At 36.6% G+C, this 26,739-nt stretch overlaps 1 long non-coding RNA gene across 1 annotated transcript in view; it reads left to right on the top strand.

The window, feature by feature from the left end:
• LOC143654973 (uncharacterized) overlaps positions 1-17,252 on the top strand; it is a 100,700-nt gene extending 83,448 nt beyond the window's left edge. Inside the window, exon 6 of the long non-coding RNA XR_013162031.1 lies at positions 17,189-17,252. This is a non-coding gene — a long non-coding RNA (uncharacterized LOC143654973). The remainder of the gene's footprint in view (positions 1-17,188) is intronic.
• The last annotated feature ends 9,487 nt before the right edge of the window (positions 17,253-26,739 follow it).

Here is a 26,739-nt window from a genome sequence, read left to right as displayed (position 1 = left end):
TTATGTGTATGCCACTCTTTCTTTATCCCCTCATCCATTGATGGACATGTGAGCTCTTTTTGTCTCTTGGCAATCATGAATAATGCTACTGTAAACATCAGCAAGCAAGTGTGCCTTTTCTTATTCCACATTCAGTTCTTCTGAGTATGTACCTAAAAACAGGATTGCTGCATTTTACAATTCTGCACTTAGATTCCTGAGGAACCACCAAATTGCCTTCCAGAGCAGTTGCACCATTCTATTTTCCCACCAAGAATAAGCAAGTGTACTTAATTCTCCACATTCTCACTGACATTTGTAGTTTTTGTGTTTTGATAATGTCCATTCTAGTATGTGTGAGATGATATCCCATTGTAGTTTTAGTGAAGTTAAGTATCTTTTCATATGCATTTGAGCCATTTGTACTTCCTCTTTTGAAAAGTTTCTATCCATGTCTTTTGTCCATATTTTAAGTGAGTTGTTTGTCTTTTTGTTTATTTTATTTATCACATATGAGGATCTCTTCATATATTCTGGGCATTATACCAAAAGGCTATTTTCTTTTAACAGGTGTTTTTTGCATTATACGTCTGTTACTGCATCTTAATTATACAAAAACTTGAGAAAACATATCAGCAAAAATAAAATGATGTAACCTTGTAAAATTTCAGGTTTTCCCATCCATTAACATTCATCATCAGAGTAAAATTTTTATTTAAAACATTGCTATATGTGTTTGTGCTTATATTTCTTTTTTAAAATTTATTTATTAATTAAAAATAAAGAAAAAAATAAAATATCAACATACATAATCAGTAATTCACAATATCATCACTTAGTTGCATATCATCATTTCTTAGAACATTTGCATTAATTCAGAAAAAGAAATAAAAAGACAATAGAAAAAGAAATAAAACAAACACAGAAAGAAAGAAAAAAGATTATACTTACCATAACCCCTTACCCCTTGCTTTCATTGATCACTAGCATTTCAAACTAAGTTTATTTTAGCATTTGTTCCCCTATTATTTATTTTTATTCAGTATGTTCTACTCCTTTGTTGACAAGGTAGATAAAAGGAGCATCAGACACAAGGTTTTCACAATCACACAGTAACATTGTGACATATATATCATTATTCAATCATCCTCAAGAAACATGGCTACTGGATATTTTAAAATGTGTATATACCCTTATATTTGTATATACACATGTATATATTTGGAGCTTAAGGTTTCTTTTCATAAACATCCATGAGCATTTATCATTTTATTAAACTTTTGACTTCATTTTTTTGTTAATAGTTGTGCAATATTTCACTGTATAAATAGAGGATAATATATTTATCCAATTATCTATTGTTAGACATTTAAATGATTTACATTTTTTTCTATCATGAAAACCTCTGGGATGATTTTCTTTAGGTTAGATTATTCAAAATAGAATTGCTAGATAAAATCTACATGATTTTTACTCTTTTGAATGTGGATCTTTGAATTGCCCCACAGAAATAATTTTTGCTTCCCATTCTGACCAGAAATTTGACAGCCTTAGCATCTCAACGTTTGTATGGTTATTGACTTCCTTAATAATTAACTTGAACTCACAAACCCATAATATTTTATTGGCCACTTGCCTCTCTTTTACTGATTGCTCGATCCATATTTTTAGCTCATTTTTCTCTTTCTGAATACTTTGTTTTGTGAAGTGGAAGTGAGTGACATGATTTATAGATTTTTACCATTAGCTATACTCTATGTGACACTACTGTGTCCCCTTCATTCATGCATGCTTTTTCAATAAGTATTAATGTTACTTGGTCATATTTATCAATATTTTCCCTCAATTATATTTGCATATTTTCCCTTCATTTCATTTTGGGAAATTATCAACATCCATGATACTTACTTTTTCAAGTGTGTTTTCTTCATCTCTGTTTTGTGAAGAGAAAACTTTTCCTCAATTTTGAAAATTCTTGTATAGAAAGGAAGCTGTCTCCTTGGGATAGCAGATCATCTGCATACCTATCTGATGAATTGCAAAAGCACTTTCCTGGAGTGATAAGGAAACTGAAAATAAAAGAGGAACAGTGGTTAATCAAGCTGAAACAAGGATTAAATACTAAATTTCCCTAGTACCTGTTCTATCCCCTCAGTGACGGGGTCATTTTTTTCTCTTTTCTTTCTGTTCAAGGTTGACTGTTAGCTACACTGGCTGTTGAAAATACTGAAGGAACTCCATAGAAGTTGGTGACTAGCTATTCCCCCAGTCTCCTGACATCTCATTCCTGTTGCCATGCCTTACATTTCCTTGGGAGTCCCTGAACCTCCCCTTACTTATCTGCTAAAAGGTTAAAGATTAATTCCTGGAACATGGGGCACTAGTGTTTCTGGATTTGAGTTTCTAGGTGCTTGGCTATGCTGCATGAGAGAATTCAAGGGAGCACAGATCAATCAAGCAGGCAGACCATTTATTTAGAACATGTGCAAAAATAATATGGGGACTCTCTCACAAGGAGAGAAAGACACAATACTATGGGAAGGTTTTGTTTTTATAGTTTTTTGTTCTTTTTTTATTTTTTACTGGCATTTTGCTCTCCCCTCTTCTTCCTTTGTTGATGCCTGGTCATAGATAACTCAATCAGGTGTCAGGGGCTATAAAGTCCTTGGACTCTTTACTGCCATATTCCTAAGAGATATCTTTCTGTTTGCAATCTGAATGTGCTCTGAAAATTGTGCTTTGCTCATTAACCATCGTGACCCTAATTCTAAACCTATCTCAACTACCACCTCAGAGAGTTCTATATCCCCTTAATCTTAAGGGAATTTGGGCTGATAGTCCATCTTCTGCAGTTGCTTCAAGCTGTAAGTGAGTCACAGTTCTCATTGTGGGAGCATAGAAATCTCTGGCTGTTGAGGTTGGCTAGTTGAGGCTGTGGAACAGGAGCACAGCCTCTGGCATGAGGAGTTTGTTTTATAACTCTTCTAATCTTGAAGAATCTAATTGGGTGAGAAATTTTAAACTTTCATTTTAACAGATGGATAGAAAAAAATTTAAATTATTGCAATACATTTTAAACACTTTGTATGTAATATGTTAAACTGTTGTAGCTCTTCCCTTTTACAAAGTTAAAGAAGGTTACAAGGTTAAAGAACAAATTTTTGGCAAATGCTTTTTTTTAAGAGTGAGAAGGCTTGTCTTTGAAATAAAAGATGTTAATGTCAACATAAACATTAATAAGGCTTCTAGATAGAATACTCAGATGGTTAGGAATTTTTTTATAAGTATTCATTAAGAATAGATTGACAATCCTCATTAATAGTTAGAACACATATTCATTCAGGTGCTGTCTTGCATATTAAGTGTAGCAATCTATAGGAAAAACTATACTTCCTTAGACAAGCTTGTCATTAGGTAGCATTGATTACAATAAAAAAATTTAATTTCACAAATTTCTATGACTTTCCATATCTGTTCGGGTTTCTGGTTGGTAATGGCTAACTTTCTCAAACCTTCTCATTTATTCATCTGGGGCTTGTAGTCAGCAATGACTATTAAAAAATTTACTTTCTTAAACCTTCTACTACTCTTTATATCCATTCAAGGCTCGTAGTTGGCAATGACTACAAACAAAATTTGCTTCTATCCTAGGAATATGCAATTTTATAAAATTATCATAAAGCAATACTATGCTCTGAGATATCTGGAGGTTAGTAATGTCTGTTGCAAAAGCATTCTGAAAGATTTGGTGACTATTTCAAAACCTTTGAGCTGCCTTGTCTAATGCACTGAACAGGAACTACTGTTGGGTCCATACTATTTAAACAAAAGTAGGTATTGATAGTTATGGTGAAAGGGGATACAAAAATGCATCCTTAAAATGGAGATGGGAATTAGTAGGAAATTCTGGTGCTTGGCTTAGCAGAGTACAAGGATTAGGTACAATTGAGTGGGTAGCAGTTACAAAATAAATGACAATTCTTAGAGCTTATATTATCCATAAGTGCTATTTTTTTTTACATGGGGAGGGTGGAAGAGTTATAAGGTTATTGGTGCAGAATTAGGAGTCATTTTCAATGGAATTTCTTAATAATTGTCTGGAGCCCTCCATCACTTCCTGCTTAATGGGATATTGCTTTCAATGGGAAAAGGCTCTCCAGACTTGACCTGGATACAGATGGAGGATATTCAGAGGAATGGTACTGAGATGTTTTTATCTCGTATGGAAGGGTTTATTGTTTTTTCTTTTCTCTTTCTTTTTTTTTTTCTTTTTGCATTGGCAGTCACCAGGAATTGAACCTGGGTCTCCAGCATGGCAGGCGAGAACTCTGCCTGCTGAGTCACCATGGCCCACCTGGTTTATTGTTTTAAGGATAACCTTGGGATGCTAAGAGGCCTTGATCTAATAGGGATTTTGGAGCAAGCAAGGTTGGTAAACATTATGTCTAGTAATTTCAAAGTGACTACCAGGGAGTCAAGAAGATCCCTTTCTAGAAGGGGGTGGGGGGACATTCAGGGACAATGAGAAATTAATGAGACTCTAGAAAGTCTATAAGCTTACAAAGGAGAGGGGTAGTAAAAGTTTTAATTGGCTTTCTCATCAACTCCCGTAATAGGCAAGTCCAAGTAGAGGCAGGTCCAGAATGGCAGTTCAGGACACAGTAAGTGACTCCTGTATCAGTTAAGAAATCAATAACTTATCTGCCATATGAGTGTTATGCAAATCTCCTCTAGGTTGATCATGAGATGTGAAGTCAAAAGAACCCTATGTGGCCTCAGGCACTCACAGTCTTCTTCACTTCTTGGCAAGCAGGTCTTAAAAGGCTACCTCACACCCTGGAGTGGTACAGTCCCTGGCTCAATGCCCATGTTGGTGACTCTTGGATTAAGGGCCTGGCGGGTCCCGAGGTTGAGGGTTGTGTTGAGATTTCTGGTAATTTCTCTGCCAGTGGTCCTCTGAACCACAGTGGAAGCAAGGCCTTTGGGGCTTGGAGTGACAATTCAGGTAACCTTGAGGGGACAGAGCACTCTGCAAAAGCTGAGTTTTTCCTCTGTTCTTCTGCTTCCTCTCTTTGCCTTTTTCTCCTCATAATCTCTCTCCCAGTTGTTAAAGATAGGAAAGGCAGTTTCAAACAGGTCCTTAATGGGAGTTTGCAGTCCCATGGAGCACTTTTGAAAAATTTCCCAAATATTACATGTAGTCTGGTTGATGAAATGTGTCCCTGACAAAACCCTAACCCTAGGAATCCAGGCTTACATTAGTTTACTTCTTTAAGTCTTCTATTAACCTCACCTGGAATAGGTCCAGGTTTTCCTCTGTTTTTCCTGAGTGATTTACCTTAGCTTACTATAATGAATGGACTTGGTGGTACATTTTGTCATGCCTTTTAGGAAACAAGTCTTAAAAGGGGATCATCAATTAAAAAAAAAATCACCAAATGCAAAAGGGATCATCAAGATGATCTTCCCCTCTCAGAAATTGAGACATGGATATAACACAAGCAACAAGTCTCTCTCAGGTCTTTGTATTGACAGAGAGTCATAAACGTTTGGGCATAGGGAGTCTCTGACCAGTTTCCCTGTCTTTTACAGAACAAATCTAACTATAGGTTGGTATTTAATGGAAAGTCTGACTGGGGGGCTGAGCTTACCTCTTTGTCAGGTTTTATGGAGCGTTGGCATTTCCCATTTTCCATAGAAAAGAAAAAGAGGAGCCCTACTAGTAATGGTGTGACTGCTGGGCATCCTGATATATATCAGAACTGTGATTTTCCCTCTTCACTGGCCCAGTGTGTTGGGAACACAGAGATTAAAGTTGCTGGGTGTCCCTGGAACACCTTTCCTGAGAGATGTCTTGATCTACATTTCTGGAGGAATTTCCTGGACCTTGCCCAGAAGAATTCCAGGACAACACTCTCAAAGAGTCCTTCCTCTCCACAAACCCATGTCTTGGAACTTTGGGGAGTAACGTTGCCAGTTTTCCATGGACTTTTCTCCCTGGGAACTATCTCAACCCATGCTCCTGAAGAGGGGTAGGTCCCCTCATAGATGTCTAGGACAATGCTCCCTGGAATATCATCATCCTCTAATTTTCCTATTTCCTGAAGGCTGAAAGGTGAGTATGGTTTAGAAGAAGGAAATCTTTTATTTGGCCACAATGTGTCTCACTAGAGACTAAAGGATTAAGGCCTGGAGAGGAGGCATTTTTATTGCAAAGTATTCAGTTTTCATGAGCATAGACCAGAGGTGAATCCTAGAATGGCAAAGACAATACCTTGTTTGGTACAAGAATCTTTAACTTAGAATCTTGTTTTGCAGAAGATGGAATGTCTCAGAAGGCATTTAAAGTAAGACAGGAGAAAGGAAGAGACTCTCATGGAGGGGAGAGGATCTCTGTCAAAGACATGAAAAGAGGGTCTCTGGCTTCCTAGAGGGAATGGTGAAAGTGGTCCAAGAGGTGGCTCTCAAAGGGAAGGAAAAAAATGAGGGGATAGGGGAAGGCTGAGAAAACTGAGAGGATAAAGGAGAAACACAGGGAGGGTGGCAGTTTGATTTGGCTTCCACTGCACTCCTGCATGACATGGGGATAAGCCCACAGTCAGGTCAAGAGCAATGTCACCTGCTGCTCTGAGTCTGTGAATGTGCACTGTATGGAGATGAGCTCCTGCCACCTCCAAGGAGGGAGCCAGAGAACTGAGAGTAGACTGAGATTATGTTGTTGGAAAGTCTGGTTCGAGTCCCCATATTCCTAGAGACACAGATGCCAAGTGAGAAGAAAAGTGAAAGCACAAAGCCCAGCCTCCTGGTTGAAAGTCATGACTCACCAGTCCAGATGGGTGGAGAGCAGAAGTGCCTCCTGGCTGGCTCAAGAAAGATGTTACTGGATATGAGTTTCCAAATTCTTGGGTATGCCATGTGAAAGAATTCGAGGGCACTGCACATGTCAACCAAGCAACTAGAAAGTTTATTTAGGACATACGCAAGTGGAACATGCAGATGCTCTCACAAGGAGAGAAGCATGAAATACTGTGGGAAAGTTTTGTATAGTTTTTCTGTTCCTTTTATAATTTTTAGTAGCTATTTTATTGCTCTCCCCTTCTTCCTTTTTTGATGTCTAGTGATTATAGATAACTCACTCAGGTGCCAGGGGCTGTTAAAGCCAGGGGCTGTTTACTGCTATTTTCCTCATAGATATCTTTCTCCTTGAGGCCTGAATGCTATTTAGAATTTGCTCTTTGGTCTTTAGCCATCCACTGCCCTAATTCTAATCCTGAGTTACCAGGACCCTGCTCACCCCTATGAATGGTGTCCACTCTGATTGGACTGTAATTGTGCCATAGTGATTATTACATACCCTGAATATCACCAGCACCTTCGTTAAATAAAATGAGATAATTCTTGGTTTGTCAATGTGATATTTCTAACCTATATTTTCTTAAAGCCCCTGCAGTGATTTATAACTTCTTGACTTGAAAAGTCTCTTTGCATTCCATGTATAGCCCTACCTTCTGGAAACATAGGCTTGTTAACTGTGCATTAAGTTGTAATATCATCCATGTAAATGCTGCTGTTTCTTTCCTGAGGTAATTTTACTCATTCTTCAGCTCTTAATTAAGCATCACTTACTCAGGAATTCTTCACTGACTATGAAGACTAGGACTGAGTTCCCACTCCAAATCTATTGAAGAGTGTTAGAGCTTTATATACTTTTCCTTTATAACATTTAGTAAAGTATGATTTCACATTTATTTATCTAGCTGTTTTAGTTATGATTTACACTAGAATGCAAGCTCCACAAGAGTAGATGGGATCCAGTTTAGGTCCCAACTGTAACCCAACTTATAGTTCATGGTGTGGCATATAGCAGGCACTCAACAAATACGTGTTGAATATATGAATAAATGAAAGTGAGAAAGAAGTTTATCAACTTACATTTACAATGTTTTCATTTTGTCTCAAGTATTGAGCATTTGTGAGGATACTGAGAAATGGGGACTCATGTATTAGGCTGGGAACTACTGGTTTTAATCACAATGCATACCAATTTGGCAATATCTTATTTGCCAATCGGTAAATAAGATCACCAGTATGCCCTTTAATTCATTATTTCCATCTTTTGGTGTATATCACTGGAAAGTTTAGCTTATGTGTAGATGGAAATATAATGCAACAATGTTCATTGCAGTATTATTTGTAGAAGCATTAAAATACAAAACTAAGAGCACAGTAACTACAACAATGAAAAAACAACGAGAATGAGCAGAAATGATCTTAATATTCAAGAGCTAAAAAATGGGTGAATAAGTGTGGTATATTCATATGACAAAAACAAAGTAGGTAGATCAATGAGAACTACATGTATAAGCATAGCTAATTTCAAGAAAATGTTATGAACATGCAAGTGTACAATAGCTATCTTTCACATACATTTGTTGTAATATTACTACATAATGCATATACATTAGCAATAGAAAGAATATTTTTGTCTTTTTTAAATATAATAATGACTGTTCTAATTTTCCAGGGTACTATGCTAAATACCACAAACTGGTTGGGTGAAACATTTTTAGAGGCTGGAAGTCCATCATTAAGGTTTTGCCAAACCATTCATTCTCCTGGGGATGGTTTTTTCTGTTTCTGTCTTGCCAAAAATCTTTGAAATTACTTGGCTTGTAAATGCCTCTGTCACATGGAGATCTCTGTTTCCTTCTCTGACTTCTCCTAACTGAGTACATGTAAGTTTCCTCTGTTTAGAAGGACATCAGCCATCTTTGAATGAGTTTCCTTTGATTTAGTTTGACTTTGAATGACCTATTGACAAATGAGTTCCCACACAGTACTAGGGGTTAGGACTTGAACATTTCTTTACTGGGGACATGATGCACTCTATAACAGTGCCATACATTATCATGTACTACATTGGATATTTTATGGTTGACTATTTTCAATACTCATAATCATACCCCTTCAGGAGGTAGTTTAATAAAGACATTATTTAGTTGGTAGAATTTTTTAAGTGTGATTTTATTGAGATATATTCACACAGCTTAGAAACCATGTGAAGGTTATAATCACTGGCTCACAATATTATCACATAGTTGTGTGTTCAGCCCCATGATCAAATTTAGAACATTTTCATTACTCTAGCAAAGAAAAAATAAAGTAGAAAACCCTGGATCCTTCCATACTCCTTATCCTCCCCACCATGCTATTGACCCATTGTGTTGGTATGGTATATTTGTTACTGTTAATAAAAGAGTATTACAATATTACTGTTAGCTGTAGTCCATAGTTTGCAATGGTATATTTTTCCCATATACCCCTCCATTACTAAGTCCTTAGAATACAGTCATACTTTTTTTAGCTGAGGAAAGAATTTTTAAATATTTGTATCATTAATGAGGGACATTATCTACCACAAGTTTTACTGTGTTATACATTCACATGTTTTAACCTCCATCTTTCCTTCAGGTGACGTATATGACATTAATTTTTCCTCTTCCACAAGTCAAACATCATTCATCACTATTAATTACTCTCACAATATCTTGCCACCTCTGTCCATTTCCAAATATTTAAATTGCCTCTAGTTAAATATTCAGCTCATATTAAGCTTCCACTCCCCATTCTTTAGCCTCATTCTATACCCTGGTATCCTACATTTTCGATTTTATGTCTATGAGTTACATATTATAATTATGACATATTATTACTACATATTAGACATGTTATGTCTATGAGTTTATATACAACAATTACATATTATAATTAGTTCATAACAGTGAGATCATACAATATTGGTCCTTTTTGGTCTGGCTTATTTCACTTGATATAACATCCTGAAGGGTCATCTATGTTGTCACATGGTTCAGGACTTCATTCCTTCTTACTGCTGAATAATATTCCTTCATGTGTATATACCACATCTTTATCCATCCCTCTGTTGATGGACACTTGGGTTGTTTCCATCATTTGGCAATTGTGAATAATGCCGCTAAAAACATGGGTGTGCAAATGTCTGTTTGCATCCCTGCTTTCAGATTTTATGGGTATATTCAGAGATGTAGGATTGCTGGGTCTATACTTAGCTTCTTGAGGAACTGCCAATCCATCCTTCACAGTGGCTGTACAATTTTACATTCCCACCAGCACTGAATGAGTGTCCCAATTTCTCCACATCCTCTCCAACATTTGTAGTTGCCTCTTTGTTTAATCAGCTGGAAGAGTTTTATAAGTGTTTAGTAGAACTCAGGCAAGGTCTAGTTCTTTGCCTTACTTTGAGAAAGAAATAGTCACTAAGATAATTCACATAATGTCTCTCCCTTCTGAACTTTACATATTACAGAGAGATATTTTCAAGGCTTTCATTTTTAGGAGCTTGTCTCCCCTGACCTTTTCAATAAGCTATGACCAGACCTTGCTATTCAAACTGTTGTCAATTTCAGCATCACCTGAAAATTATAAGAAATGCAGTATCTCAGACCCAAATTATACCTACTGACTCAGAATCTTTCCTTTGAAAGATCCAAAGGTGAGTCATATGCATATTAAACTTTGGGAAATGCAAATTTACAGCTATTCCATGTCAAGCATCAAAATAATCAAAATAGCTTAAATTCTGTGGTGTAATTGTAGAGGTGTACACATTTTTCACTTCTTATACTTCACTCTTTCATAAAAGGCTGCAACTGATCCAAAGAAAACATAAGTCCAGGCTGTCACACAGGTATTCAAATACCATTAATGTAAATCACAAGAATGTAGAGTTGTCAATGGCTATTTTGGTAAAGATTATGAAGTCTAATGACTGTGCTGGCAGATTTGGAAGTCTTCTGAGTTTCTAGACTTCCTTATAACTAAGGGAAAATCTTTGTATCATTATTACTTTTACCCCACCACAGAAATGTGAAGATCATTGGTGTCCTCAGAAAAGCAGTTGTAGCAGAGCAGAGGAAATGAGAAGCTAGGAATCAGGGGACTTATGAGTAAATGAGAGGAAGTAGAGGTAGACTTTATTCTTTCGTGCCATCTAGATAAGGGGGAAAAGTGTGGTACTCTAAAGTGAGTACATTCCAGGGATATGTATTCTCCTCTCAATTTCCTCCTTTCAATTCCTCCTATTCCCATCTCTCATACTTAGTGAAAGCCTTTGGAGAGGTAAAGGACTAAAGTTCAAGATTCTGGAGATAGAGAAAGTAAATATTGACATGAAATCTCAAAATGTGTTTGAGATGATAAGCTCTTGGCAATAGTAGAGAAGTTGGACATCAAAATGAAGATGTTCACTGAATTTTCTAAACTGTAAAGTCTAAAACTGGAAGTGTCTGTGTGTGTATGTGTGTGTGAACAATTGCCTGTTGTGGTTGTGAAAGGCATACGGAGGGTGATCACAGTTAAAAATAGTTTCAGTTTAGGTTTTCCAGATCATAACCAGAGATGAGTTCTTGGGTATATAGTATAGTAGGGGTTCCCTAGAAAGGAAGGAAAGAGAGCAATTAGAGTGAGACTTGTAATCAGGGACAGACATGCCAGTTTGTATTATTCAAGTCTCTAGAGTAGGCAATTGGTGCTTGATTCTGACAGTATTATGAGAAACTGAGGCATTTATCCAATGGCTCCCTCCACCATTAGTTGATGTTTGTCACTGGGGATATCAATCCCCTTATATTCTGGTTGCATCTGTCCAGTCGACTGAGCCTCAGAGGATTTGGGTAAGTCTCAAGGCAGAAAGTGTGAAAAGGCCAATGAAGCACTGGAGGTTGAACAGTATCACAATGAGTCCAAGCTTGCAACTGTCCAGGAGGCTGCAATTGAAAGAAGTGAGTTGAATAGTTTTAATGCAGAATACCAAATGCCTTTGTGATTGTTCCCTATTTGCACAACTCAGATCCACTTGTTCCTTTTATTATGTCCATTCTGTTTCTGAGTGGATTGAAGCCTCAGTGTGTTGAATATAATACTCAGTGTATCAAAGCCTGCAATCTCTAAAAATGATTTAACAAAGAGCCATCACAGATATTCATCATCTCCAGCCTCCACCACTAGGTGCATCTTATCTTTTACAAGTAATTCAGATGTTACAGGTATACTGCCACATGGGAAAGCTAGACCTTCATTACTGAAGATTCTGAGCACTGGGTCACCTTGTCCTTTGAGGCTGTGCATACTGAATTTTCTGATTCACTGCTATCACTGGGCATGAATGTACTGATATGATCCCTGTTGAGTTCCAGACAATGTACTGATCATCCCTATGGTGTAACAGCAACCATTGACAATTAGAATAGATGACACTGACCAACATAGTGACTAATTTGACTATTTTTCTCCCAGCAAGAGAATTCCAAATAGAAGCAGCCATAACTTCAAGTTCAATAGAATCCAGACTTCGCAGTGTATCATCTCCAAGCTAATGTCACTGTTACCTGAATGTTTCTGGGCAGCCCCCTCTCCTTCGACCCCCTCCATGAGATATTTTGCAATGCCAGGAGAAATTTTTGTCACATCTGGAGGTGCTGCTACTGTTATCTAGTGGATAGAGGCCAAGGATACTACCAAACATACTACAGCAAACAGGACAGCTCTGCAAAACAAACATTATCCAGACGAAAATATAAACAACACTGAGGTTGAGAAATATTGGTTAGCTATTTTTAATGCTAATTTTAGTGAGATATAGTCACACACTACTATATAATCCAAAGATTATAATTAATGACTCACTGTATCATCACATAATTGCACAATCTTCACCACATTCAATTTTAGAACATTTTCATTACCTGAAAAGATGAATAGAAAATAAGCATAAAAAAGATTACCTACAAAACCACATATCCTTTATATCCCCCTATTTTTTAGCTCAACTATTGGTATGGTGCATTTGTTACTATTGTTGAAATAGTATTAAGGTATTACTATTAACTATCATCTGTACTTTGCAAAAGGCACACTTTTCCCCATATATCACTCTAGTATTCACTCTTTGTAAAAGTGTCATATATTTGTTCTTGTTCATGAATGAACATATCTATATTTGTAGCATTAAGCATAGATATTGTCCAACATAAGGTTCATTGCTTTATACATTCCCATATTTTGATCTCTAACTTTCCTCCTCCTAACATACATGACTCTTGACAACCCCTAAACAACCACATTCATAGGCAGTTCAGCACTCTTACTGATAGTCCTGATAACATACCACTGTCACCTGTATCCAATTCCAAACATTTAAGTTCATCTTCGTCTAAAATTTCTTTACCCATTAAGCAATAATTCTCCATTCTCTTGTCTCATTCTCTCTCTTGGTAACCTATAGTCTAGATTTTAATAACATTTTAGTTTATTTTACTGAAATTATATAATATTTGTCCTTTGGTTTCTGACTTAATTCACTCAGCATTATGTCCTCAAGGATCATCAGTGTTATTGTGTGCATTCCTTATTACTGCTGAATAGTATTACATTATTTGTGCATATCATATTTTCTATATCCATTCATTGATTGATGGGCACTTGTATTTCTACTTTTTGGCAATTATACCATTATGAATGTTTGTGTGCAACATCCCTGTTTTCAGAGCTTCTGGGTATATACTGAGTATCAGGATTGCTAGGTCTTAAGGCAACTCTATATTTAGTTTTCTGAGATATTGCTTATCTGTTTGTAATACATTTAGAAAACGTTCTGTGAAGCAGACTGCTTCCAGGGGGTACATTATAAGGCAGGCCCAGTGAATGCTGTGCTCATGCACTCATTGTTCCACTTTCTTTGACTGGAACCCATATTAGAAAATCAGGCATTCTATAATCATGAGATATTCACACAGGTAGAGGCTTGATAGGAATAGAAGCCAAACCCTATTCAGGAAAAACTATCTCAGAAGGGACAAATTTTTGCACCTGCCAGAATGAAAAGCAATTGTATTGAGATATATTCCCACACCAAAAAATCCATTCACAGTATACAATCAATGGCTCACATCATCATATAGTTATGCATTCATCACTTAATCAATTTTAGAATATTTTAATTTCTTCAAGAAAAAAATAAAAAAGAACACACAAAACATCCCGTACCTCATACCTCCCATTTATTTATTTGTTTGTTTGTTTGTTTTTATTTTGTTACTCATATGTGCATACTCTGGATAAAGGGAGTGTCACTCATAAGGTTTTCACAATCACATGGTCACATGATAAAAACTATATAGTTATACAATCATCATCAAGAATCCAGTCTACTGGATTACATTTCAACAGTTTCAGATATTTCCTTTCAGCAATTCTAATACACTAGAAACTAAAAAGAAATTTCTCTGTAATGTGTAACAATAAGCTCCAGAGTGACCTGTTCACTCAAGTTGAAATATCCAAGCCACTGAAACTTTGTTTTGTTTCATTTCTTTTTTCTTCATTTGGTCAAGAAGGCTTTTTTAATCCCATGATGCCATGTCCCATGATACTCATCCCTGGGTATCATGTCCCACATTGCCAGTGTGACTTACACTCCTGGAGGTTATGACCCACTTATGGGGTAGGTAGTGAGTTTATTTGCAGAGTTGGCTGAAAGAGAGAGAGAGAGAGATCATATCTGAGATGCAAAAGTGCTTCTCTGGGGTTAATTATTAGGCATAATATAAGTTGCTTTAGCTTCTCCTTTGTAGGAGTAAGGTTCACAAAAGCAGGCCCAAAATCAAATGCTTGACTTACTAAATTGGCTTATTAAAAGCAGTCTCCTTTATGCTTGAGAGAATATCAGGAATTCTCCACAGCAGGGGTGGGGAAGTTTAATAGATTTACAAATCTCCCCAGTTCCTCAAGTGAAGATCCAAAAAATATCTCCAAATACATGCTTTTTTGTAATGTGACCTGGCCTTTTTTCCCATCAAGTTGTGGGATCCACTTCCCCTCTGCCTTAATATAGGTTATTCTTGACAATTATTGACCAATAGTATGTGATGGAAGTGAGGCTAAGTAACTTCTGAGGTTGGCCTTAAAAGATTTGAATCTTTTTCCATAGCTTGTTGGGTTATGTGGAATAGAACATTTTCTTCAGTTGACAGCATTAACTGAGCATCTGGCCAGCAGCCAGTACTGACTCACGTCCATTTAAGTGAGCTTTCTTGGCTGTTGAAGGTGCAGCCAAGCATTGAGATGACTATAGTCTGATCCCACACCTTGTGGAACAAAAGAAATTCCCAACTGATTTGGTAAATCCACAGATAATTGAGAGAGAATAAATGGTTATGTTTATTTTAAATCACTGAGTTTTGGGTGGTTAAGATGCAGTTGTAGATATTCAGAATATACTGGGATCCTGAACTTGGAATGGGGACATCTGAGGGGACATTGTTGAAGCTGAGAATCATGAATATTAGGTTATTCAGCCTTCCTTCTCAGGAGATGAAACTTGTCCTCCACTGTTTGAAAATACTATTCTTCGTTGATCTCCTGATTTGAAGAACAGATGTGTTTCTCTTAGAGAACATCTTTGTTCATTTCTCCTTTTCTTGAGTTTATCATATGGAAGGCTCATTCTGTTTCTGCATTAGAGCACCTTGAAATCCACATGGGATTACAGGTTTATTTGACCTTTATCAGGGGAGAGATTTTTACATCTTCATTTCTGAAGGCTTGCCTCTGAGTCATCCAAAGCTCAGTGAATTCCATCACCATATCTGGAAAATAGGAAAAAATAAAGATGTGTAAGTTAAGATATTCTGACAAGATATTTCATGTATATTCACTTGGAAAGCCCAGAGAACAGATATGTGGGTTTTATAAAATAATTATACATTACTTGCCTATACCACATTTTCTAGAATCCAAAATATTTATAGATCAAGCAATGAGGTTCATGGGCCTTTTTCTGTGTGTGCCAATACTTGCAACAAAGTGAACATTGTGTCTGAACAGTTAAGGGACTCCAACATTTATGTGTTTATAGTTTTCAACACAATCTTAGGTATCCAAGGTTTGGGAATTGTGCACAGCACTGACACAGATTGGTGCTCATAAAAGATCTTCATTTGTTTTTACATAAAAAAACAATTATTATGTAAGCCTACCTGGCTATTTTGATCCTTTGAAGCACTGTCACAGGAGCAGCAGGGGCAATCACAGCATGTTTTACTTTCAAAAATGAGTGCAAAAGCATGCTTGTCTTCCATGTGGGAGATCTGGGTTTGATTCCCAGACAAAGCACCAAAAAAAAAGACAAAATAAGCATAAAAGTAAAAGGACCTCACTGAATCCATTTGTGTGGCTTTCACTGCTGTAGTGGCCACTCTGGTTTGCTTCATATCCAATACCTCAGATTGGCTTTGGGTTTAAAAAAACAAACTCTATATTTGATGTCTCTAGTTGCTTCTCTTCTCTCATAGATGTTTATTTAAGTGGCTGTTAAAATTCACTAACAGATTCCAACATCGTGAGTACCTTCCCAATCACCCACAAAGGGAAACAACACACTTATTATTCCTCAGATGTGTTGGTTTTAAAAGCTGTTCCACTCTATACCAATTAGGAGGGGGGAATGGTTTTCATTGGAAAATTCCAGGGGCTTTTAGACTTCAGCGTGTATAAGATAAGACTCATCTGGGGTCTTATTCAGCATTCAAGTTCTCTGGGCCCTCCCACAAGTGTATCCTATATCAGGCACTGGGCAAGATTTTACATGCAAAAGACATTATGTGTTTCAAGTAGTGAAACAGACTTTCCCAAAGGATAAGAGATTAGATTTGGTTATAATTCAGCTTGGTGCTTTATTTTTTTTTAATAGAGTAGAATGATTCTATATATGATATTTAATCTGGGTATTGCTCTAGCTATTATTAAATTGCTATGTTTTTCTGCACTCCAGTAAGCATTATACTCATCACCATTTGGACTTATTTCTTAAATAATCGTGTCACTTCCAGCATTATATTTGATGGATTTTACTCTAGAGTTGGTCTTTTGGTATAGCAAAACTTCATGAAGTGTTTCATTCTTAGATTCTCTAGATACAAGATTAATCAAGCTTGGCCCTTAAGTGCTCCCAATATATTTAGTAAGTCATTGTACAGGGCAAAAGCTAGGAAGTCTGTTATGGCAAATACACTTCCAAGGACAGAATTTTAAACTCAATTATTTTTAGCTAATTAAGTAAACACACTGTCATCCCATGTTGATATGATGTTTCTGAAATTTCTTGCTCTTTTAGGCTCTCTGTGATTCCCTTCAGGACCACACTCTTATTCTCCAATTTTGTGCACAATGGTTCAGAGCCACAAGGTGGTAAGATAAGCGTCATTATGTAATTGAAACTCACTGAAGCCTTGGGTTTGAATGTAGCACATTCTCTCTGCCCATGCTCCAAAAAAATGATATTGGGAATAATTTAGAGCAAATATTGATAGTAGTACTCTAAAGTTTCTTCTACCATTTCTGCTCTACCTTAGCACCTAATTCAGGGACAATCCAGTTTTTGTACTTTGGAAGAGCCTGTGGAGTATGTGGGGATTTGTACTGCATTTCTAAATGTTTTGCCACTCAACTCAATGATTTTATTGTGGAAAACATCTGTTTATTCTCTGAGCATCTTGGTGGTTATCTAGCTAACTTAATATAAACTTCTTGGTATTAAAATATTCTGTGTATTTCCAAATCTATCCAAATCCCTTAAAATGTACTCAAACTGAAATGTACCTTAGAAATCATTCTCCATGAAACCACATCACTCTAGGAAGCTGTTAGGAAGTTGCCTTTCTTGAACAAGTTGTTTCCCCCACAGGTTTTGTACACCTTTCTCAACCACAAATTTAGGCACCATATGTTTTTTTCTGTTAATATTCAACCTTCTTAAAATTTTCTCGCTTCTCTTTTCTTTTTCTTCTACCTTTCTCTGCATTCTCTTCTAATAACTGCCATGGTTACTAAGGCTCTGAGGTTTCTCCAGTGAGCCCATTGTGTGACCTCTGCTTCATGTGACTTGAGCAGGTCACTGTCCTCACACAGGAATTCTCAGTGAGTGGTCCAAGCACCTAAGCCTGAATGTGCCAGGAGAATGCTAACCTCAGTCACTGTCAGGTAAGACAAGGTATTTTAGTGCAAAACTAAAACAAGCAAATGGAAAACAACACTTCCTTTGGATCAAGAGGGAATTAGTTGATGTAAACAATGGATTATAGTTAATAGGACAATTGTAATAATATTCTTTCATCGGTTATAACAAACTCACTACATTATGCAAGTTGTTAATAATATGGGGATGATATATGGAATCTTATTTTCTGCATGATATTCTTGCAAAACATCTTCTCTAATAAAAAACTCTAATTGGTTTAAAACATTATTTAAACTGAGTATCTTAAGCATTTTTGTTGCTGATTAGGTTTGTATGTTTGGCCAGTGGGCAGAAACTAGCACCTGATAGTGATTGGAATGAAAGGACTTTTGCCAAATCATGTCTTTTCAGGTCAGCACAGGTTGGAAGCATTCCAGGCTGTGCCATGGGTCAGGCCCCCTCTGTGAGCAGTGCAGTTCAGGACCCCTAGGACCTGCCCTCTCACCCTGCCTTTTCAAGAGTAATACATAAGGCTCTGAAGTTATTCCTGTTCCCTTCTGTAATTTGGGACGAGGGAGAGAAGAGGCTCACTGTACCTACTGGCATTTAAAAACTGGTCTTAGATAAATCATTTGCAACTTCTAAGTTGGTATACCTTAGAGTTTGATTTTACCACTCTCCTTCTGCCCTTCCCTGTACCTACCTTAATTAATTTTCAATGAGATTGAATTCAATAATATCTTTCACAAACCTTTTTAGAGTCTCACACCCACCTTTGATGTAAATAATCCTATTTTAGCTTTTTCTCATGACAGGGTCATATATGTTTAAGTCAGAATACTTTGGACAGAGGTGATATTTTGGTAAATTGAGGTAAACTGCCTACACTAAGTGAATGGGGGACAGGCCTTCTCAGATTCCTATCTTGGTAGTACTTTACACTGAAAAGGTCTTTGGCACATAGCTTGCTCCAGTCCTTCCACCCCTTCCACCCCTTCTACAAATACAGTCTTTAGAACAATGATTTGTGAAATCTTTCCCTTGTTGAGTTCTCACTAAAGGCAATTTTTTAAAAAAATTATTTTCCTTTTTTTAAAATTAGAGAAGTTGTGGGTACAGGAGAATCATGCATGGTTTCCCATATACCACCTAACTACCAACAGTTGCAATGGTGTTGAAAATTTGTTGTATCTAATGAGAATACTTTTTTTGTTTGTATTGCTATTTTTTTTTTGCATGGGCAGGCACTGGGAATTGAACCTGGGTCTCTGGCATGGCAGGCGAGAAGTCTGCCTGTTGAGCTACTGTGGCCTGCCCTATAATTGCTATTTTTAAACAGAAGTTATATTTGTTACAATTGATGAAAGATTGTACTACAATTGTTGTCTATAGTTTATTTAGGGGTATTTTTCCCCAAATTCCCAATCTATTATTATTATTATAATTTTCTTCACACATGTTATTACTCCTCTATGTGGGGTCATACTGGATAAATGATGTATCATTCACAAGGTTTTTACAATCACAGGGTAACATGTTAAATTCTATATACATATACTCATTATAAAAGATCAAGGCTACTGGATTGCAGTTAAGCAGTTTCAGGTATTTTTGTCTGGCTATTCGAATATACCAGAAACTAAAGAGAAGCATCTCTATAATTAGTGGTCCTAATCATTTATGAAATCATAATTTCTCAGTTACACCTCCAACCTCCCATCATTCCCTCAATCTTCAGGGATATATGGACAATGACCATGTTAACTTTTTTGTGCTAGAAGGGGTTGTTGATCTTGTGGGATAGAGGAATGAAACTGGTTTGTGTTCTTGGAGAGAGTGGAACCTCTGGGTTTCAGAGCTTATGTGGCATAGAAACAATCTGAAGGCCTTAAATTTCTGAAAAACTAAACTTACTAAGCAAAACTTTTATTAGGTCTTAGACAGAACCCATGGTATTCCTTAGGGGTGTCAGGAATGCTGTTGATTGGGGCTTGGCATACTGTGCCAATTTGCAGTATCTGACTGAAGTTTGAATAAGAGTAACTTCCAGAATGACCTCTTGATTCTATTTGAAACCTCTTAGCCACTGAAACTTTATTTAGTGTCATTTCTTTTCCCCCTTTTTTATCAAGAAGACATTCTCAATCCCACAATGCTAGGGCTGGGCTCATCTCTGGGAGTCATGTCCCACATTGCCAGGGAGACTTACACACCATTTGCCCTTCTCCTCATCAATCGATGTCCCTTTAGGCTACCTCCATCCATTGTGAATCACAACACTGGTACTGTGAACAACTGTGTGCAAATGTCTATCCACATCCCTGCTTTCAGTTCTTCCCAGTACGTACCTAATAAGGGGCTGCAGGATCATATGGCAAACCTATACTTAGCCTCTTGTGGAACCCTAACTCTTCCCTCCAGAAGGGCTACACCATCCTACATCCTTACTAACAGTGAGTGGGTACATCTCTCACACCACATCTTCTCCAGCACTAGTATCTTTATGTTTATTTTTAAACAGTTTATTCACACACTGTACAATCCATCCTAAGGGTCCAGTCAATGGCTCTTGATATTGGCATGCATTCACTCCCACAGTCTATGTGAGAACATTTCCATTTCTTCCACAAAGAAAGAAGAGAATAAAATAGAAAAAAGAGGAAGAAAAAAAGGAGAAACAACACAATAAAAATCCCATAACCTTCCCTCATATCCCTCTCTTAATGAAATTTAGTTTTGGTATATTGCCTTTGTTATATTCAGTGGAAGAATATTATAACATTACTGTTAATTATAGACCCTTGTTTACATTAATTGCATTTTTCTATATACCATCCCATTTTTAATACCTCACAAAGAAGATGTTCCTTTGTTCTCCCTCATGTAAAAACTTTCTTATATTTGTACACTTAATCACCATCATTGTCCACTTTAGTTTTCACTAAGTTATACTGTCCCATTTTTTATCTTCTATTTTTCCTTCTGGTGTTATACATGCCCCTAAGCTTTTGCTTTCAACTATACTCACACTAAGATTTGTTCATTATACCTACAATATTGTGCTTCCATCACACAGTATTGTGCTACCCTTTTTTGAATCTTTACAATCATCTTGTTAAACATTCTGTACTTCAGCATCAAATGCCCAATCTCTACCCTCTTTCTATCTCCTTATAACTTACTTTTCTTAAGTTTAATTCTCAGAATTTGCTCATTATAGTTATGTCATATTAGTGAGACACACAGTATTTGCCTTTTTGTTTCTGGCTTATTTCGATCAACATAATCCCCTCAAGATTCACCCATGTTGTTGCATGCATCATGACTTTATTCTGTTTTACAGCTGTATAATATTCCATCGTAAGTATATGTTACTCTTTCTTTATTATCCACTCATCTATTGATGGACATGTGGGCTGTTTCCTTCTCTCAGCAATCATGAATAATGCTACCATAAAAATCAGTGTGCAAGTGTCTGTTCGTGTCCCACTATCATTTCTTCAGAATACTTAATAATGGAATTGCTGGATTATACAGCAATTCTATACTTAGATTCCTGAAGAACCACCAAACTGCCTTCCAGAGCAGTTAAATATTATTCCCACCAATAATGAATAAGTTTACCTATTTCTCCACATCCTCCCCAGCACTTATTTTTTTTTTTTTGATAATGGCCATTTTATTAGGTGTGAGATGATATCTCCTTGTGGTTTTGATTTGCATTTCCCTAACAGCTAGTGAGGTTGAGCATCTTTTCATATGCTTTTGAGCCATTTGTATTTCCTTTTCTGAAAAGTGTCTATGCACGTCTTTTGTCCATTTTTAAATTGGGTTGCTTTCCTTTTTGTTGTTGAGTTATAGGATCTCTTTATATATTCTGGATATTAAACCAAAAGCCTATTTTCTTTTAACAAGAGTTTGTTTCATTATACATTTGTTACTGCATGCTCATAATACAAAAACTTGAGAAAACATATCAGCAAAAAGAAAATGAAATAACCATGTAACATTTCTGGTTTTCCCTTCCATTATTATTTACAGTCAGAGTAAAATTTTTATTTAAAATGTGAAACTTACTATACATGTTTATGTTTATATTTCTTATATTCTTAAATATATTTGGATTCTAAGGCTTTTTATAGGAACCTCCATGAGCACTTATCATGTTACTAAATATATGACTACAGAAATGTTAATAGTTGCATAATATTTCACTGTATAAATAGAGGATAATATACTTATCCAGTTATCTAGTCTTAGACATTTAAATGGTTTGCACTTTTTTTTCTACTGCTAAAAATTCTAGGATGATGTTCTCTTAGGTTAGATTACTCAAAATAGAATCACTAGATAAAATCTGTATGATTTTCAGGCTGTTTTTGAACATGCATCTTTATATTGCCCTACTGAATTATTTTATGCCTCCTATTCTGACCAGAAAATTTTCAGCTTTAGCATCTCAGTGTGTGTATGATTATTGACTTTCTTGATGATTAGACTGAACTAAAAACAAGTGGTATTTTATTGGCCAATTTTGGCTCTCTTTTATGGGTTGTTCATTCAAAATTCTTAGCAGATTTTTCTCTTTCTGAATATTTTGTTTTGTGGAGTCGAAGGAACGATTTATAATTTATAGATATTAGCCTTTGTCTATCCTGCATGTGATGTTTATGTATTCACTCCATCCATGTAATTTTTCTCACATAGGCATTAATATTACTTGGTCATATTTATCATTTTTTCTCTCATTTTAGTTGCATATTTTCCCCTTGTTTTCATTTTTGGAAATGATTCAAATCCATGACTACATACTTTGCCAGGAATATTTTCTTTATCTCTGTTTTGTGAAAGAAAATTCTTCCTCAATTTTGTTAAAACCAGTAATATCTTAAGGAAAAGTACCTGACAGAAAGGAAGCTGACTCCCTGTGACCATTGCTATTCTGCTTACTGAGCTGGTGGATTGCAAAAGAATTACCTCCAAGTAATAAGGAAACTGAAATTAAATGAGGAATAGTGGTTATTCAAACTGAAACAGGGATAAAATACTCCATTTCCTTAGTACTTATCCTGTCCCCTCAGTGACAAGATCCCTCTTTTGTCATTTCTTTCTTTTCAAAGCTGATGGTCAGCTGTGCTGACTGTTGAAAATGCTGAAAGCTCCCTAGCAGTTGGTGACTAGCCATTCTCCCTGTCTTGTAAGAGCTCATCCCTTGCTGTCATGCCTCCCCTTACTTTGTGAGTCCCTGGGCTTCCCCTGACTTATCTACTAAAGTGTTAAAGATTAATTCCTGGAATGAGGGACACTATTCTTCCGGATTTGAGTTTCTAGGTTCTTGGCTATGCTGCAAGAACAAATTCAAGGGCCCGAGACAGATTGTGCAGGGGGCAGAAAGTTTATTTAGAACACATGCATGAATAACATGTGGATGCTCTAGTAAGAGAAGAAGCATGCAAAACTGGGAAGAGTTTGTTTTTTACAGTTTTTCTGTTCCTTTTGTAATGTTTTTACTAGCTTTTTGCTCTCCCCTTCTTCCCCCTTTATTGATGTCTGCGTATAGATTACTCACTCAGGTGTCAGAGGCTATAAAAGCCATGGGTTGTTTGCTGTCATTTTCCTAAAAGTTATCTTTCTCTTTGCAACCTGCTTATTCTCCAGATTTTGCCCTTTGCTCATTAGCTATCCACCACCTTAATTTTAACTCTGACTCAACTTCCCATCAGAGAGTTCTAGTTCCCCTTAATTTTAAGAGAGTTTGGGCAAATGGTACATCTTCTGTAGTTGCTTCAAGCAACCACAGATCCATTAATTTAAGAACCATTAACTTTTTTCAATATTTACATTTTTATATATAAATCTATTTTAGGCTTTTTTAAAATTATTTTTTGTTGAGAAATCTTCACACATATGCAGTCCATCCATAGTATACAATCAATGGCTCACAGTATCATCACATAGTTGTGTATTCACACCATGATCATTTTTAGAACATTTTCATCACTCCAAAAATAAAAAGAAAAACTCATGCGTCTCATAGCCCTTAACCCTCCCTCTCATTGAGCACTAATATTTCAATCTACCCATTTTTTTACCCTTGACCTCATTTTATTATTTATCTTTCACCCTTATTTCTCATCTGTCCATACCATGGATAAAAGGAGCATCAGGCACAAGGTTTTTGCAATAACACAATTACATTGAAAAACTATATAGTTATACAATTGTCTTTAAAATCAAGGCTACTGGAACATAGTTCAACACCAGGTATTCCTCTCCAGGCACTCCAATACACTACAGACTAAAAAGGGAGATTTACCCTTGGGAGTCATGTCCCACGTAAGAGGGAAGGCAGTGAGCTCACCTGCTGAGTTGGTGTAGAGAGAGATGTCACTTCTAAGCAACAAAAGAGGCATACTTTCAAGTAGACTTAGCTTCTCCTTTTCAGAAATAATTTTCATAGGGGTGAACCCCAAGATCGAGGGTTCAGCCTACTTGATGTTGTTTTCACCACTGCTTGGGAGAATATCAGGAATTCACCGGAGGGGGAACTTGAATTTTTCCTCCTTTCTCCTCAGTCCACCAAGGGGACTTTGCAAATAACTTTTTTATTCTCTTCCCAAATAACTCTGGGATATACCAAGACATCACACTAACCTGGACAAACCAACAAGACTTCTCACCCTATTCAAGATTCCATATAATTATGGTGTTCAAGTAAACTAACCGTACAAGTTAAATTAGATAATACACTACCAAATATAAATTTTGCACTACATAAACATCTCTTCCTTTGGTCTCACACAGAAGTTTGTTTTAAAATATGGACCATATCATCCTTTATCTTGTACTCTGGTTTACCTTAGCCCTATCCAGATCAGCTTCATTCATATCTCTAGTTGAAGTCTGATTACTTTTTCAACTTTTTAAATAGTTGCTCTATGGGATAATGCTGACTTTCATAGCTTCAGTGCTCTAATTCAGAGCCCCAGGTATTGCACAAATAGTTAATGTACCAGGGAACAACTAGGTTACACATAAATAGCTCAGTATCTCAGAAATTAGAAATAAGTTACAACTCCTGAATATATGTGACTGCTAGAAGAGCTTACAATCTAGGACCCTTTATAATAGGCCTCAATCTGATAACTCAGGCTCTTGACTTCAATTCTTTGAGTATGTATATTATAGTCTGTATGAGTGAGGCATGATAACATTTGTCTTTTTTTTTCTGCCATTTCATTTAACACATAGTCCTTAAGTTTCATAAGTTTCATTCACCTAGTTGCATGGCTCACATCTTCATTCCTTCTTGCAGCAGCTAAGTAATCTGTTGCCTGTATACACCGCAGTTTCCCCTTCCAGTCATTGTACCCTTAGGCCACCTCCATCCATTGCAAATCACGAACACTGTCACTATGACCACCAGTGTGCAAATGTCCACTTGTGTCCCTACTCTCAGGTCCTCCGTATATACCTAGCAGAGGGGTTGTGGGATCATATGGCAATTCTACCCCTAACCTCCTGTGGAAATAGCACACTGCCCTCCTGAGGGGCTGCACCTCTCAGCTTGCCTACCAACAATGAATAGGTACATCTTCACATTTTCTCTAGTACTTGTTTCCCTTTGATCATTTTTAAACAATTTTGATTGCACATCATACAATCCAACCTAAGTAAATAGACATGACTTTGTCACCATAATCTGTCTGAAGACATTTCCTTTTCTTCCACAAATAATCCTACCTATCTCCCATATTCCCCACTTGTTGACATTTAGTTTTGACATAATGCATTTGTTACATTTAGTGTAAGCATATTACAATGTTACTGTTGTCTTGTCTACAGACCTACCTGCATTGAGTGTACTTTTTCTTGTATGCATCCCATTTTCACAAACCTTGTAATGTTGACATTTATTTGTTCTCCATCATGCAAAAATGTTTTTATATTTGTACATGTAGTCACCATCATTGTTCATTCTAGGCATTCCCAAGTTTTTCTGTCTCAGTCTTTGTCCTCTATCTTTCCTTCTGGTTTCATTGTTGCCCCCAGCCATTCTCCCATAACCATACTTACATTCAGCTTCATTTAGTGTTCTTTTATCATTGTGCTTTCATCAGAGAGTATTTTGCTATCCATGCCTGAATTTTTACACTCAGACCTGCTGCACATTCTGTATTCCTTCAGCACCAAATGTACAATCTCTGCCCTCTTCTATCTCCTGTGAACCTGTGTTCTTAACTTTAACTCTCAAAGTTCACTTACTAATGTTATTTTACATTTGTGAAACCATACAGTACTTGTCCTTTTTTTCTAGCTAATTTCATTCAGCATAATGCCTTTAAGGTTTATCTACATTGTTTCATGTTTCATAACTTTATTCTGTCTTACAGCTGTTTAACATTACATGATATGTATATACCACAACTTGTTTAGCCACTTATCCATTGATGGGCGTTTGGGCTACTTCCATCTCTTGGCAATCATGAATAATGCTGCTGTATACATCAGTGTGAAAATGTTTGTGCCCTTGCCTTCATTTCCTCTGAATATATACCTATGGGTTTGCTGAGACATATGGCAATTCTATACTTAGCTTCTTGAGGAACCACCAAACTGCTGTCCAGATTGTTTTTGTATCATTTTACATTCTTACCAATAATGGGTAAGTGTGCCTTTTTCTCCACATCTTTTCCAGCACTTGTCAT

This window comes from Tamandua tetradactyla, chromosome 14, assembly GCF_023851605.1.
Source record: "Tamandua tetradactyla isolate mTamTet1 chromosome 14, mTamTet1.pri, whole genome shotgun sequence".
Classification (NCBI taxonomy): domain Eukaryota; kingdom Metazoa; phylum Chordata; class Mammalia; order Pilosa; family Myrmecophagidae; genus Tamandua; species Tamandua tetradactyla.
Note: the sequence above shows the minus strand (reverse complement) of the source record. Positions and strands in the feature narration are given on the sequence as shown.